The 17,625-nt window shown below is 48.7% G+C and overlaps 1 protein-coding gene across 21 annotated transcripts in view; it reads right to left on the bottom strand.

Annotated features, from left to right (window-relative positions):
* ANKS1A (ankyrin repeat and sterile alpha motif domain containing 1A) overlaps positions 1–17,625 on the bottom strand; it is a 1,080,152-nt gene that overhangs the window by 675,418 nt on the left and 387,109 nt on the right. The gene's annotated exons all lie outside the window — the stretch shown is intronic.

The raw sequence follows: 17,625 nt of genomic DNA, 5'->3' as shown, positions 1-17,625 counted from the left end.
GAACTATTCATAGAGAACTAGAATTCTTTGAAAACTTCCAGATACAAAATTTGACCTTGTCCACATACACAAACAGTTTTAATAATCTGTCATGAAATGGTTTCGGCACCTTTTCTTTTCTGTATTTACGAGCCATTTCATAAATGTACTTTCGTGATTCATTCAGATAGCACTTTTTGAAAACATCACCTATATGCTTAGAATGAAACATTGCTTTTAAAGCACAAATGCTCTTTTCGTGTACAACCAGTACCAATGCATTTTTATGTATTTTGGGTGGGTTTTTTAACACATCATGTTTAGATATGTTTAACGTGTTTCAGAACTTTGTAATGTCGTACATAAGAAAGTGGAGTGGGTGTTGTGTGGTGTTTTAAACTCCGATTGAATTTTCCCGATTCATGCCCTTATATAGGTACAATTCTCGTTGCCCTTATATAGGCATAAGAAATTAAGCCCTTATTTAGGCATAGCAAGATACGGTGGTTCAGAGCAGTTCGAAGACCTACTTGCCCGACGCAGCTCGCTTCAGCAAGTGCCGAAGGAAGCCGACTCTCCAGCTGACGCACTGATTAGGAAGCTGCCCTTCTCTCCTGAGAATCCAGCTCCAGTGTTTCCGGCTCCCCTTGCGGGGTGTTGGGAAATCAAGTCCCGAGACAGAGATACCAGACCTCCTTCATTCTAATGGTATGGAGCTGATTAGAACCTAGAGAAACCTTTGGTAGATTCTTGGCAAGAATTACAACCTATGCTAAACAACACTTACTTCTTCCCTGGTACTAGACCTAGGTTAGGTACATTGGGGTAGGCGTATTTTAGAAGCAACAGTTGAGTACTTAAGCCTATGTTATTTATGTATGTATTTTTATATGGCTTAGAAACCAAACATATTTCATATTACTGTTTATGCTGTACGCATTACACTTTGCATTCTGCCTAACGATTGTAGCAGTTCACTTCTCTTGCATGAGAAAGAAGACTGTTCAATAAACCTTTTATCGAAAACGCCTTTCTCTCTATTTCTCTGCAACTCTGAAGAAACGAAGCATGCACGATTGACTGAGTAAAATAGTAATCTATTGTTTCCACGGCTCTGAGGGATATATTCTTATTCTTGGGAAACAAAGTTGTCATGTTTATGCGGTTGTCAGAAACTAATCCCTTCTTGTGAATTCGAGAAAGTTTCTAGTGACCTCTGAGTTAGCTGGCACACTCACTATTAAGTTTAGTATATTCGATAGAGACCTATTGACATAAGTCCTACGTCAAATCTATAGGATATATTATTCCAATGCGCAGAGCCTATTGGGAATATAGGAACTACACTACAGACTTTAATGACTGCTTTTTTTTCTCTTACACTGTTATTGTTGTACAGTTGGATGTTTTTGGACGGGCTCTTACAGAGTAACTGTCTGGGGAGGGAACCAGTTACCCTGGTTGGTTGATGTTAATGTTTACCATCCTGCTCTGGTTCTGCCGAATGATTGGGACTATTGCTCAAATGCATGCCATATGTGAGCTCCTGACCACATAGAGAAGGATTTCACTGGGTGTGACCATATGCCGGCTGGGTGAATGTGGGGTCCTCACGCCCTTCACAGCTGATATTGCCACTGAAATCCACGGCTGGGATGGCACCTGCGGTGCATCTATCCGGGGGCGGGTGGGGGGAAGGGGTAGGCGGTCTCTATTGTGTGTGGATATGATTGACGTAAATGCTTTGATTATGCCTATGACTGGGTTTGCTGTTCAAGCACATGATATACGAGGATACCCGATCACATGGAGGTGGGTATTATCAGGAGTGTCCGAGGGCCGACTTCAGGAACGGGGTTCCCCACATTCTCTAAACTATACACTGCTATTTAAATCCATGGCTGGGGCAACAAGTGACATTCTCACCCTGCAATTTAATGTAATCACTTGGAATGTGTGCGCATGGCTGCTCCAACTAAGCAGTACCATATTCACGCCCACCTTAAACACAGCCAGGTACACATTGCTATGCTCCATGAAACCCATCTTACCATCTCAGAATTTAATGCGGTTCGCACAAAATGGAGGGGACAGGTGTATGGCACGTTTTCATCTGGGTTGCCCCAGTTGTCTTGGGCACACATAGGGTGGACACCGACAGCCACTATGGAATCTTAAACTGTCACTTGGACAGAGTGCCCCTTATACAGGTAACAATATATGCCCCCAACAAGAACCAATCAGGAATTTCAAACACACTAATACCGGAGCTCCCTAAAAGACCATTCCAACCTCCCCCGTGTTGTGGGGAGGCGATTTTAACTGTACAACAGATGTGAGCTTTGAGCAATCCACACACCCGCACACAGCTGCCAGTAATGGCACCACACAGCACTTTGCTTGTTGGCTCACCCGTATGCGTGTGCATGATGCATTGCGACTTTCACACCCACTGCAGCGCGAATACTCTTATTTCTCCCCAGTGCATGACGTACATACTAGAATTGACCTATTTTTGTGTGATGGCCAGCTAAGCTCACCCACATGGCGGCTGCAGGTCGAAGCTCTTTCTGACCCTCCATTTCGTGCAAATCTAAAACAATGCACTGACCAGAATTTTGAACTAAACAGCGGCTTTGCTTCGTCCAAACCACCGAATGGGATGCGGTCACTGCCCGGCAACATTCTGGGGATACGTCTGCTCGAACGTAACCTCAGATCCCTGGAAGTACAGGTTGCCAACCAGGCGACTCTGGCTGAACAACTTAAGCAAGTACGTAAACAGTGCACTGACACCGAGGTGCGCGTGAGTGGACATTATTATAGACGATGGAGAGCCCTGTAGCATACTGAGGGGGACCACTCGGTGGTTGCTAGCATGGCTCACACATGAAGACCAACAGTGTTCTCATATTGGTGTGTTCCGCCGACCGATGGGAGTTGGTCATCACACAGCTAACCATTAATGCGAACTTCCGGGATTATTATCGGAGTTATATACTGCACCCCAATCCCTGGGGGAACACACAAGTTCTTCTGTAGCTTACAGCTGGCAAGGTTGAAACCGCTGCACTGCAGTGAACTGGACGAGCCCTACAACTGGAGAAGATACAAGCGGCCATCTCCCAGATTGTCCGCAACAAAACCCCGGGCACCGAAGGATACCAATTGAGTATACAGCAGCTCCTAATGGGCTCTGAGGCTCATTCGAAGAGCCAGGTCTTGAGATCCTTTCTGAATTGGGTCAGTGACAGGGATAGCCTGAGGTGGAAAGGAAGGGTGTTCTAGGTTTTGGCAGCAAGGTAGGAGAAGAATCTTCCTCCGGTCCTGGTCTTGCGGATCCAATGGATGGTGCAAGGGCCAGTTCTGCAGAGCAGAGGTGTCGGGTGGGTACGTGGAACAAGGCGGTTGTTCAGATATGCTGGTACGGCGTCGTGGAGAGCTGTGTAGGCGTGTATGAAGAGCTTGTGTTATTCAAACATCAAATTGCTATGGTCTGGAAAGCTCCTACTCCTCCGGTACTGGCTCACTGAACGGTTGACGTGGACCAGAGCTGAAGCCCACACATGCAAGATGCACCGCATGAGAGGAGACTACTGCATGAGCGGGGAATGTTGGGAGACCTGTCTACACAATGTGGAAGCCAAAACCAACGAGTGCCCACCTTGAACAACTCTTCCATGCCAGCACACAGAAAGCACTCATTGCCTTCCAATCAAACGACACTTCACCAAAGGACTGCGCGGCACACGTGGTCCCATGACCATATTGCCAACACTTCGCACGCACGCCACCCCACCCCTCCCCCGTCCCTCCACCCCCGTTACGCACATAAGATCCTGACCCTTACGTCCCTATGGCATAAATGGCACTATCATGGCGAAAGCTCATCCTCTCTCATTGGGTCGGCCAGGGAGGATTGTTTGAAGTATGCTAAATGAATTGCCAGCACATACTTTCTACCATGTACTACATACTCCCTTCCCAAATTTTTTGTTTCACATAGCAGTAACAAGCCATGCGAGGGAAATTGTTTTTATAAAATATGGCACTTCCCCGAAGAGTGTAAACTGTACATCTGAATGGTGATCTAAATATATGATTATAGTTCCCACCATAAGGTAATATCAATTCAAACATGCGAACTTCTAATCAGTGAGGCAGAGGTGAATGAAACAAAACCTCCATCACCAGCCATTGCACAGCCATGACAACAGATAGTCAAGCATTGGAAAAAGGCCAAATATTCTTGCCAGGTCAACCATATACCCCCCCCCCCCCCCCTCCTCCATGCCCATCTGCACCATTCCTCAGAAGGGATGACAAGCTCATTTAAAAGTAGCAACACTCTCCACGGACAAGTAGCAAAGCAGCTTGGCAAAGTGATCATCTTCTGCATTTAGTTTTCATCAATTCACGTATTGGAACTACCCCATCAGACTGGGAGTCCTCATGAAAATACAAGCAGTGTCACAAATGTGTGAACTTGTTCATTGTTTTATTTAGTATGAACCATGCATGGAACAAATGTATATAGCAATAATTGCACATACATTTAGGAAGAAATATAACAAATGCCCTGGGCTGTTGCCAGAAAAATTAAAAAAGAAAGTCCCCCAACAGAAAGTAATTCTGGTATTTTACAGACCTCAGCTGGTGGTGTTCTATAAGGACAGTTCATTAGAGGCAGTTGAACAGAAAAAAAGTCCCTAAGCGGAAGCAGACAAGTCCTAGGGCTGATCTCCAGGGCCCACAAAGTACATACACATGAGTATATACTAAAGTGTATACTAACAGAGTATATACACAAGCGGTCTCGAATGCTCGACCAAAAAAGGCAGCAGGGTAGGTTCCAAGGTCAAAGACAAGCATGAAGTCAAAGAGACAAAGGAGAGTTCGCGGTTTTGTGGACTATTAATGCTTTGTTATGTAGGGTTCTTTAAAGAGGTGCGTCTTCAAATCTTTCCTAAATTGGAGTGGCGCTGGGGATGACCCGATGTATATGGGTATTTTCTTCCAGATCTTGGGTGCATAGACAGAAAAGGCATTGGGTGCATAGACAGGAAAGGCATGAGGTCATTACATTTCTTAGTCTTCAGTCGAACAGTGTCCTGGGCGCAGATGCTCAAGAACCACCAGAGATGAGAGCTGCAAAATAAGCTGGGTTCTGGAAATGGTGGCACTGCCAAGGATGCAGATGGTGCTGGAGATGGGGCAAGCCGACAAGTGGAACCAATGGAGTTCTATTAGGATGGGGATGACATGATATTTCTTCAGGCCCTGGATGAGACATGCTGGAGCATGTAGGAAGCCCTGAAAGGTTGCCAGTGTGAAGTCTGGGAGTCCATGGAACAGGGGGTTATCACCATTGGGGATGCAAAAGTACAACAGTTCTTCAATCACTATCCAGAAGAATTTTTTAATTTTTTATTGAAGAAGTGACTTACCAGGCCATCTTTATTTTTTTAGCAAAGTGTTCCTTGTGGTTGAGATCGGTGTCCAGGGTGAAGCAAAGTGACTTGGCATTTAGTGAAAATTGAGGCTCAAAGAAGTCAAGGTTCAGGACATTGAGAAAGGTTTGTACTGTTTGTTGTTCTAGGCAAATAGCCGGAATTCTGCCTTGCTTGGGTTGACCTTCGGGTAAGCATTGGACACCCAGGTCTGGATGATGTGCAGCCAGTGTTTGTGGCACTGGATGTCTGAAGCACAGGAGAATTTCAAGGGAAGCAAAGTGCATCATCAGCATATTGATGAATTTTGTTGCTGTAACCTGTGGGGGTTATAGAACAATGGAGGAACCAGAGTATCCACTGGTGCTAGTTCATATGCAGTACAAAAGATAGGTGGCCACAGTGGAAAACTATTTAACTCTAAACTCCACATCACCCGAAGAAATTCATTTTGTCAAATTTATTTGCATTACAACATGATTTCATTCATATTCAGTTTTGGCATAAATATCTACAAACTTTATGATTAGGTGCTCCAGAGAGAAAGGAAGGAGTGCTCAAAGATATGCGCTAGTGAAGGATGTCAGAAAAAGGAAAGGCAATGTGCAGTATTTACATAGACTGATAGCGACTTATCCAGGAACCTTGAAGACTAAATGTACATGAAAAAGCATAGTATTCTGATGACACAGTAAATTAATTGCTGTTGTCTGTCACATAAAAACAATTGAGACCGCCAACGTTTCAACCCCAAAAGTGTGTGCAGGGAATTTAGATCCTTGGAGTAGGGTCTTCATCAGGATATGTGGAGACAGCTAGGGGCAATTTAAAAATATTGGCCTTATTAATACAGGTGGTGGAGAACATTATTATAATTAATTAGTCAAAGAATGCAGCATATGTTACCCGTAGTACCACCTAGAGAAATTTGGTGGGAAAGCTCAAGAATGTGGGCGGGTAGGATCTAGTGTCATGGAGGCGAACGCTTGTAGTGGAGTTGGGGCTTTAAAGTGCTGTAAATAAATATGAAGATATATCAATAACTATATAACATTGGGCATAAAAAAATAATTAAATTAACGTCCTAAGTAACCTGAAACGTGATTAGTAAATGTAATTGATTTTTAATCGTCATTTCAAATGATGGGCAAGAGGCAGAATTAAGGCAGAACTCCAGAAACGAACAAATCCTGAAACAAACTAGTTGGTAGACACCAGTAAAGGTAATAAGGCTCAGGTAGTTCCTCAAACTATAGCCACAAAACTGGATCAAAGACAAAGACAGGGACTGTGTGAACTAACATACCTCCACGCTTGGTCAGAATCACCGGCTCTTTAGTGAGCGGGACTGTTCGCTGTCTGATTAAATACAGACCGTAAAGCGGTTCAGCGTGCATGGCTCTGGCAGCATGTAGCCTGATCTGCTGCTGAGTGTTGACTATACCGGTGTGGCGGATTGCGGCATGAGTGATGACATGTTACTCATGAGAAGTGGACAAATCAAAAAATACCAATGACATGGCCACCGGGAGGGGGAGAGTATTCAAAACTTCATCAATGTCACAAAAGGAGTTTATTTAATATACGAGACTGGTGTGTAGTGTCAAACCATTGATTATATAGTAGTGGTCAAAAACGACTGTGAACCAAGGGATCGCCTAGGTCAGACAAAGAGCACTGAAAAGCTAGAGTCTAAAGGCCTCTCATTTTCAACTCTCCCAAATGGCAGCCAGAACCCAGAAGCAATGCATCTGTCTCCACCGTCAGTTCTGGATGGGGAAGGGAAAGCGGTCAACCGCTGACCCAATCGCAGTCCAGCAACCACCCCTGCAGATCTTTTGCAATCTCCTCCAAAATCTGAACTTGACTGGAGAGGTCCCCTGAGGCCTTGTGTTGGGCCCACTGAGATTTAAAATAAAACAGCAGAGGCCGCATATGCCACCTGGCATGTTCAAACGGCAAGATGCAGGAGACATCAGTCCCAGCAGCCCCAGAGTCAACCTCACTGAAATCCAGGAGCAAGGCCGAAGGATCGGGACAATAACAAGAATGTCCTAGATTCTTTCCCAAGGGAAAGGCACAAAAAGCGGGATGAGCGGGAGCATCTGAGGAGTCAGTTGCTTCAGCACCTTCATAGTAAACCCCAGAGATGACAGGAAGTTCGACGTAGTCTGGAGGTGGTTGACAACTGCTTGGGGCGAGCCAGTCTACAACCATCAGTTACCGAGGTAGAAGACGTCTGGACACCTGTCCTTTAAAGGTGTGCTGTCATCACTCGAGGGACACTGGTGAGACCAAAGGCAGCACAGCGAAGTGAAAATGCTCCTGTCCCACCATGAACTGCAGGTAGCACTGATGGGCTGGCTGGACGGATGGGTATATGGACATATGCTTCCTGAGGATCCAAAGCCACATTCCAGTCTGCAAGGTCGAGGGCAGACAAGACCTGGACCAGGGTGAGCAACTTTAACTTTTCCTTCTGAAGTAAAGAACTGAGAGGGCATGGGGTGGATTAGGCTGAAGGCCTCCATCCTTCTTTGGTACCAGAAAGTAAAGCGAATAACTATCATGTCCTACTTCTGGTGCAGACATCCTCTCAATAGCTTCTAAGGTCAAGCGGGGTTGCACATCCTGCAGTAAAACAGAGAGTTGGCCCACCGTCAGTCGCCTGGGAGATGATGAAAAGTGAGGCAGAGAAGAAAGGAAGGTTAAGGAATAAACAATCTGAAGAACCCAGCTGTCTAATGTTACTGCCTGCCAACCCAGAAAGAATCGATATATTCTGCCTACCACCAGGTGGCTCTACTCCTGTAGGAGCACGCTAAAGAGAATTGGCAGGAGGAGCAGTAGACTGGGTTGCACGCTGACCTTGGAAGCTGGGAAGAAGGAACCTCAGCCACAAAACTGCTGGGTCCCTTGCGGAGGCTGGACAGTCTAGCTATATGGGATGCCTCAGCCGAAGCTGCAAAAGGGGCAATATAACTGTTGCAGTGGGAGAGGTGAGATGGAAAGGCCCAGAGAGCGAGCGGTAGCCCTGCCTTCCTTAAAGTGTGGAATCAGCATTGTAGTTTGACTGGTGCCGATTGATTAATCCTCCTGAATATGAGGATGAGTAATTCACTTATTGCGCTGTCCCCAAATTATGGGGGGCATCCCCAAATCGCACTCAATTGCCTTTTTAAATACAGTTGTTCAAAAGCTGTGAAGTTTTTTCAACAATTCTTATTTACTTATTTTGTTTTTTTTTTGTCATTTGCTTGCTTTCTTCATTTAGTAACCTCCATTTTGAAGGGTAAGAAAGGGTTATGAAATCGAGTGTCCGTATCTTCAATTTCCATGAATTAACCAGATTAAGGGTGTATCATTACAAACACCGGTTACCACAATACCGTTGTACAACGGTAACCGGCATTTGTAATGATACACTGTTTGTAATGATACGCAATTAATCGGGGTAAATCTTGGATATTGAAAATACGGACACTTGAATATAAGGAGTAGTTTCTTACCTGTAACTCCAATTCTGTAGTAGGGTTATCTCTGTTATAGTCCTAATCTGTGAATAGTCCCGCCCATGTGCGTGGACCCTGGAGCAATCAAAATAGTCTCTTAAGTTGTCTTCTTCTGCAGTCCTGCATAGACACTTAAGAGAAAATCAAAGACAAATAATGCAGCCTAACATTAACAAGGCTACATTGGCCAGCACTTCATCCTGAAGTGAAAAAGGATAGCCAAATAATATAGAAATTTACATATTTTACAGAGTTTCACACATAGAGAAACTCCCTTTCACAAAAATCCTATGTCATGATACAGAGGAAGGGTTGGACAGACAAGCCTCATAGGCTGCCATTATGTGTCTGGAAAAGGGATACCATGCCTTTAAGGAACACTCCAGAGAACCTCGGTATCCCATGATGCACAGCCCCAGGCAAGTTACTTTACGTTCTTTTTGAAGGTGTGTAAAGCCAGGCCTGTGCCATTCAGGAAATCATTGTTTCTTCCACCGGGGAGGCGGGCGGGTCGCGTATGACTAACAGAGATACCCCTACTACAGAACTGGAGTTACAGGTAAGAAACTACTAATTCTGTGGTAGGGGTCTCTGTGTATAGTCATAATCTGTGTATAGAATGGCAAGCTCACTAAACCCAGCGGTGGAGAAAACATAGAGAAACCCTACTGAGCAAATAAATTCCTCAGCGAAGCCTGCCACACTTGCGCATCTGTCCTGGCATCCGAGTCCATGCAGTAATGCTTAGCAAAGGTATGGACAGACTTCCATGTAGCAGCCCTACAGATGTCAGCAATAGGAACATTACACAGCAATGCTGCAGTAGCTGCTGTAGCCGCTTTGCCCATAGTCGAATAAGCCTTAGGCTTACCCCCTAGAGTCTTGTTAGCCTTCTGGTAACATAGTTGTATACAGGACACAATCCACCTAGATATGGACTGTTTGGAGGTGGCAAGACCAGTCCTGACTGAACCGTAATTCACAAACTGATCTGACCTACGAATGCCTTTGGTCTTATCTAAGTAGAATTTCAACACCTGCCTCACATCAAGGGAATGGAGTGACCTCTCCGCTGGAGAGGAGGGATGTTGAAAAAACTTAGGTACGGTCCGGGCGACATGGAAGCCGCAGATGGGGTTGGAGAGACTGGTGGAGCAGGTCTGTGACCACCACTGTCGAGGCCATTCCGGAGCAATGAGGATCATTCGCGCTCTGGATTGAGACAGCTTGATGGGCACTGCCGGAATCAGGGGAATGGGCGGCAAAGCGTACAGAAATCTGTTCGACCAGCTGATCCATAGTACATTTCCCAGAGTCCCGGTTGGTAAAACCTGGAGGCGAAGTCTCGGCATTTGCTGTTTTCGGCGGTGGCGAACAGATCTATTTCTGGAGTGCCCCATCTTGCGAAGATGTTTCCAGCACCCCGTCATTTAAGACCCACTCGTGGTTCTCCTGAACGAGCCTGCTGAGTGAGACCGCCTGAGCATTCTGCACACCTGGTAGATGGGTCGCCGTTATCGTCAGTCCTCTGGCTAACAGAAAGTGCGAAATCGCTTTCGTTTCCTGAGACAGTGTGCGCGATCTCGAGCCTCCCTGCTTGTTGAGGTAGTACATTGTGGTAGTATTGTCCATCTGCACAAGTAGGGAGTTGGTCCGGAAGGACGGATGAAAGGCTTTGAGTGCCAAATGAACAGCTCTGAGTTCCAGAAAATTGTAGTGGTACGTGGACTCCGCCTGGGACCATGTTCCTTGGATCTGCAGATGGTCCGAATGCGCTCCCCAGCCCTGGAGAGAAGCATCCGTCACAATGGTCTGTACTGGAATGTCCTTGTAGAATGGAAGTCTCTTGAGGAGATTCCCTGCTGAACACCACCACTTCAGGGACTGCTGAGCGTGCTGGGACAGTGTGATCTTGTCCTCCCAGCTCCCTAGTTTATGGTCCCACTGATCCTCCAGACATTCCTGCAGCGGTCTCATGTGGAGGCGTGCATGTGGTGTGAGGAAGATGCAAGAAGCCATCGACCCCACAAGAGACGACACTGTCCTCAACGTCGTTGATGGAACGGACATGAGAGTCTGAGCCTTCCGAAGGATCAATAAGCGTCGCTCCTCCGAAGGACACACCCTTGCTCTGAGAGTATCAACGGAGGCTCCCAAGTACTGCAGACACTGAACAGGAGTCGGAACAGACTTGGCCATGTTGATGTGCAGACCCAGTTAGTTCAACAGAACAGCCGTCCTGTTGAAATGAAATTGTGCCTCCTGGTAGGTGGAGGCTTTGATCAACCAGTCGTCCAGGTACGGGTAGACAAACACCTTGTTCTTTCTCAGGTGCGCCGCCACCACCGCTATGCACTTCGAAAAAGTCCTGGGTGCAGACTTCAGACCAAACGGAAGTACGATGTACTGATAGTGGTTGTTGCAGACTAGGAAGCGCAGGAACTTCCGATTTTTCTGTGCAATGGGAACATGGAAGTATGCATCTTGCAGATCTATTGTGCAAAGCCAGTTTCCTCGATGCAGTTGAGGATAAATCTGGTGCAAGGACAGCATGCAAAATTTCTCCCTGTGAATCCATTTGTCTGCTTGTCGCAAATCCAAAATGGGCCAGTACTCGTTTTTGTCCTTTTTGCACACAAGAAGGAACCTTGAGTATAGACCCTTTCCTCTTTGAAACAGAGGGACGCCTTCTATCGCTCTTTTTCGTAACAGGGTATCGGCCTCCGCTTGCAGTTCGCACAACAGGTACTGCGAACTAATCGGAGGGAAGGCTGGAGGAGGGCTTAGAAAACGTAGACTGTATCCATTGCAAACAATATTCAGCACCCACTTGTCCTGAGTAATTTTTCTCCACTCTGCCGGGTAATTCTGAATGCTTACCCCCACCGGAGTGGGTAACAGACGAGGGGGAAGTAATCACTCAGGGATTAGACCCAGCCGGGCCCTTATTCCCCGATGAGGACTGTTAGTTACTTCTGCCCCTCTGACGCTTCTGGAAGGGCTGCCTCTGATATTGTTGTTGTTGCTGCTGCTGCTGTTGCCCAGTTTGGCGACCAAGCCCGCTCTGGAATTGCTGGGAGGAGTATCGCCTTTGGTAAGGACAGAAAGACTTCCTCTGTTCTTTCGGCTTCTCCAAGTCTACAGTCTTCAGCGTTTGCACTTCGGCCTTCATGCGGACCATTTCTTCATCCGCATGTGTCCCGAAGAGGGTGGACCCTGAAAAGGGTAAGTTGGCGATCCATGGTTGCGCGTCCGGCTTCAAGGAGGTGAGTCGCAACCAGGAGTGGCGTCTCAAATTCACCGTGGCAGTACCCATGAGCTGCCAGGAGAGAGGTGTCTGCAGCCGCGCTGATGATTTGATTGAAAACCATCATGCCTCCATTCAAGATCTCTTGAAAATCTTCCCTTCTGTCCCTTAGGAGGAGTTCAGTGAACTGTTGGAGCGACTCCCATAGCGACTGGTCATAGTGACCCAAAAGAGCAGTTGAACTTGATGCTTTCAAAGAAGTGGCCGCTGTACTGCAGACCTTCCTCCCTGCCGAATCCATTTGACGGCTCTCCTTGTCCGGAGGGACCGTAGACGAAGGAGCAGTAGAATGTTGCTTCTTGTCTGCGGTCACAATGACAGAATCAGGTGCAAGATCCGTTCTCAGAAACGCAGGATCCGAATACAGGGGCCTGTACTTCTTCTGAAGTCAAGATGGAGCAGACTTTACCGTGGCAGGTGTCAGGAAGAGCTCCATGGCCGGTTCCTTGCACCCCGGAACCAAAGGAAGTGATGGACGAGAGAGGTGCCTACGCTGCAGCGTTTCAAAGATGACAGAGGTGGACGGGGTAGGCACCGTCAGCGCTATCCCCAGTTTCGGTCCTCCCCTCAGAAGCATGTTGTGGAATATAACTATGTCATCCACAGGCGAAACTCTCGTTGGTAGAGAGTCCGACAATGTAGGAGAATACCTCCTGTCACTGGAAGAGTTTGTGTACCTTGTCCTGGACCGCGACCTTTCCCTACTACGACGATGTCGTGATCTGGTCGAGTCCGGAGACCGAATTACTCTCCTCTTCTAACAAGCAGGTTTTGTGGAGGGTGCTCTAGAGGTAGACTTCCCTGAAGAAGAGCGCTGGCGCAGCTGCAACCGGGTACTCTCAGATGTGGAAAAACAAACTACCGAGCATTCCACTAGACACTGTCCTGGGCGTAGACTGTCTCTTTGACGTCTATTTGCTCGACGTCGACCTTCTCGATGTCAACCTTCTCCTCCTCGACGTCGACCTTCTCCTCCTCGACGTCGACCTTCTCCTCCTCGACGTCGACCTTCTCCTCCTCGACGTCGACCTTCTCCTCCTCGACGTCGACCTTCTCCTCCTCGACGTCGACCTTCTCCTCCTCGACGTCGACCTTCTCCTCCTCGACGTCGACCTTCTTCTCCTCGACGTCGACCTTCTTCTCCTCGACGTCGACCTCCTCGACGTTGACAGCGAACGGCGGTGTCGCCTCGACGGCGAGCGCCGATGCCTACGGGACTCAGCACGACGATGGTGTGTCGACGTCGTCTGTGAAGTCCTCAACGTCGACTTCGTCCGAGGTCTCGACGTCCTTCCCCTCAACGCCAAGCGTCGACGTCGCTTCAACCCAGAGCCCTGGGTCGACGTGGAGCATATTGTAGTCATACCTTCTGACGCCGACGTCGTAGCCATCGACGTCGACTGGGACCAGTGCAGTTTCTGGGCCTTTTCTTGACTGGGGAGCCCCCTAGAGGCCGATGCAACGGGCAGAGGATGATGAGTCCCTCCATGCCCAGAGGTCCCTCCTGCTTCCTGATGTCTTCTCTGCTCCAGGCCTTAAAGATGGATCTTCTCTCTGTCACGCAGGGACCTCCTGGAGAAAGAGTGACAAATCTCACAGGAATCAGGAACATGTGTTGTTGGAAGACAGAGTATGCATACTCTGTGTGGGTCTGACTTGGTCTTCTTCCTACCACACTCAGGGCACTTGTCGAATAAAGCTGGCATTTCGACACGGAAGAGGTGGTTTAGATCAAAAAAGCTCCAAAAATTGAAGGAATACCAATAAAGGTAGAGCTCAATGGTCCAGGGTCCTGCTAGCAGGAGCCGGAAAAAAGAACTGAAAGTAACTTGCCTGGGGCTGTGCATCATGGGATACCGAGGGTCTCTGGAGTGTTCCTTAAAGGCACGGTATCCCTTTTCTAGACACATAATGGCAGCCTAAGAGGCTTGTCTGTCCAACCCTTCCTCTCTATCACGACAAAGGATTTTTGTGAAGGGTAGTTTCTCTATGTGTGAAACTCTGTAAAATATGTACATTCCTATATTATTTGGCTATCCTTTTTCACTTCAGGATGAAGTGCTGGACAATGTAGCCTTATTAATGTTAGGCTGCATTATTTGTCTTTGATTTTCTCTTAAGTGTCTATGCAGGACTGCAGAAGAAGACAACTTAAGAGACTATTTTATGTTTAAAGTATTTTATTGCAAGGTTATCAACAAAGACAGAGTACAAACAGTGTGAAACTTGTCGTCTAAGAGTTGCAAATCAGAGTCTCCGCTCCCAGAGTGCCATCAGAAAGCTAAACTGTACAATCAATACACATTGTGGAGCCACGTGCTAGGTTAAAAGGCTATGACGACTGACACCCGAACCAAAACCCCCCCCAACTGCCCCCCGCCCTACCCTCCCCCGGAACCACCCCAGCCTCCCCCCCCCCTTCCCACCCCCCCTCCCACCGCGTCATCCCCCCCTCCCCCGTATGTGCTGAGCCAATGTCTCGCTCCTTCCACACTCCCGCGACAGCATCTTGCCTCACATCGCAGATACGCACACCGCAATTAAACCTGCGGAGAAGTCAAGGACGTAAGTCTCATGAGCCTGAGGTATCGAGGGCAGGTAATTTCCTTAAACTCCAACTGCAGTAGGGTGAGAAAAGGCTGCCACAATTCCTCCAGCTTGTCTACCTCACCCGCCACCGTTAGGGACAGTTTCTCCATACCCAGAACGTGCCACAACCTGTGTAACCAGCCTGTAATGTTGGGAATAGTGGTGGTGCGCCAATAAATGAGTATGTTCTGTACCGCAGAACCCAGCGCGATCGCTATTTGCCTACCCCTTCTGGATCTTAGAGGATACATCAACCCGTTAGGCAACCCCAATAGGACATAGGCGGGGAAACGAGGCAGTTCAATATCAAAGCACTGGTCAATCTCATTTAGGACCTCTTCCCAATATGGACCTAGCAATGGGCAGTCCCACAGTATATGTGTCAGTGTGCCAATCTGTCCGCACTCGCGCCAACAGGTGTTCGGGATGACGTGGTTCATCTCATGTAGTCATTGAGGTGTGTAGTACCAGTATGTGGTTATTTTAGTGAAGGTCTCGGTGAGCCCGGTGTGATATGCCGAGTGACGTGCGCGGTAGGGGATGTCGTCCCATTCCTTGTGACTTAGTTCCCTCCCTAGTTCCCGCTCCCATCGGTTCCGACCGGGATTATAGATGTGAAAGGGGGGGGCTGCAACAGTTTGTAAAGGTCTGAGACTAGCTTGGCATCCGATGAACGTGTCGCCAGCCACATCTCGTAGGGCGTAAGTTTCCGATCGGCGAGGTCACGTACCGCCCGTTGCAGCGCCCAGTGGCGAACCTGTAGATATCGTAAACGCTCAGTCTCAGGCAGGTCGTATTCATGTCTGAGGTCTTGGAACGACACGATTCCCTCAGGACCGTACACGTGAACCAGAGCGCAGCATTTGGCCGCACGCCAAAGCGAGAACGCGCCAGGTTCCATCCCGGGTTGAAAGTCAGGATTCCCAAACAAGGGTGTAAGCGGCGACGGGAAGGTGGTAAATTCCCGAGTGGCATTCACGGCGTCCCACACTCTGAGAGAAACTTGCGTGATCAAGGACGCGTAAAGATTGGGAGGGCGATGTGATCTGCGCATGAAGGGTATCTCCTGCAAGGTTCTACCCACCACGGCTTGGTCCTGAAACAGCCAGTGCCTGTCAGATTCCCATTTGCTCCACTCCACAAAATACCTCAGTTGCTCCGCCTGAAAATACTTGTGGAGATACGGTATACCGAGTCCCCCGGATTCCGGGGCTAGCATAGACAAGGTCCTTTTAAGCCTCGGCTTACGTCCTTGCCAGACAAAGCGGGCGATGTCAGCCTGCGCTTGTCTGATCCAGCCCTTCGGGGGCAGGAGCGGCAGGGCCCGAAACAGATACAGAATCTGCGGCAAAAGAGTCATTTTCACCGCAGCGATGCGCCCCAGCATGGATAGTGTGCCCTTGTTCCAGCGGGACAGTTCCGCCTTCATCTTTTTGCCCAGTGTCGCGTAATTCGCCGTCACCATGTCGGCCAAGGAGGGTGCCAATAAGACGCCCAAGTACGGGATCAGATCTTTAGACCAAGTCATGGGGAAGCGGTTCTGCAACTCAAGTCTCGTTGCAGCGGTCAGCGAGAGGTCTAGGGCGGACGACTTCTTCATGTTCATCTTGAAGCCCGCCACCGCGGCAAAGGCCTCCAGTTCAGCTACGCAGGCCGGGAGAGCGGTCCCCGGGTCATCAAGCATGAGGATCACGTCGTCCGCGTAAAGGCTAATGGTGTGAGTGTAGCCCCCCATCCGGACTCCAGTCACTTGCGGATTCTGGCGGATCCTCTGGGCAAACGGCTCCATATAGAGGGCGAAAAGAAGTGGGGACAGTGGGCACCCCTGCCTGGTCCCCCGTTCTATCGCAAAGTGCGCTGAACTGCACCCGTTCACCCTCACCACCGCCGACGGGTGTTTGTAACAGTTAAAGACAAGGGAGCGGAATTTCTCCCCTACCCCAAACCTGCAAAGGACTCTCTCAAGGTAAGACCAGCGCACCCGATCGAACGCTTTCTCAGCGTCAACCGATAACATGCGTTCCCCTGGGACGCGAGAGGCCTTCTCTAGGACGTGTATCACTCTCTTAGTGTTGTCCACCGTTTGCCGGCCGGGGACAAACCCAGCTTGATCCGGGTCCACAAGTCCCGGTAGATATTGCGCAAGCCAAGTCGCCAGGATCCCCGTATAGAGCTTAAGGTCCACGTTCAACAAGGAGATTGGCCGATAAGAGCCGCACTCAGACCGGTCCTTCCCAGGTTTGGGAATAACCAACACTGTCGCCCGGAGCAAGTCTGGAGGGATAGCTCCCGGCTCCGCGAAGGTGTTATAGAGACGCGTCAACAGCGGTACCAATTCTTGACAAAATGTCTTGTAAAAGAGAGGGGTGTACCCATCGGGCCCCGGGGCCTTCCCAGGTTTAAGACGGGAAATGGCCGCAATCACCTCCTCCGGCCGGATGTCCCGTTCCAGGTATTCCGCCTGATCCGGGGTGAGAGCAGGTAGCTCGACCGACTCAAGGTAATCAGTCTCAGCCAATGCTGAGGGGGGTTCGCCTGCGTATAAGTCAGCGTAGAACCGGCGCAATTCTTCCGCAATCCGAGGGTCCTCCGCAACAGTCTCTCCGGTGGGGGTCGACAGCTCCGCAACCCGCTGACGTTGATGTTTCACCCGGAGCTTGTTCGCCAGGAGGCGGCCGCACCTATCTCCACCAGTGTAGTATGCATGTTTCAGGCGCAGCGCTGCATATTCCGCCCTGTCCATGTCCAGCGCGGAGAGCATTTTCTGGGCTGCCTTAAGTTGCTTCCA

The sequence above is a fragment of the Lissotriton helveticus genome, chromosome 5_1 (genome assembly GCF_964261635.1).
Source record: "Lissotriton helveticus chromosome 5_1, aLisHel1.1, whole genome shotgun sequence".
Taxonomy (NCBI): Eukaryota; Metazoa; Chordata; class Amphibia; order Caudata; family Salamandridae; genus Lissotriton; species Lissotriton helveticus.
The sequence above is the reverse complement of the archived record's forward strand: the minus strand, read 5'-3'. Positions and strand labels throughout refer to the sequence as shown.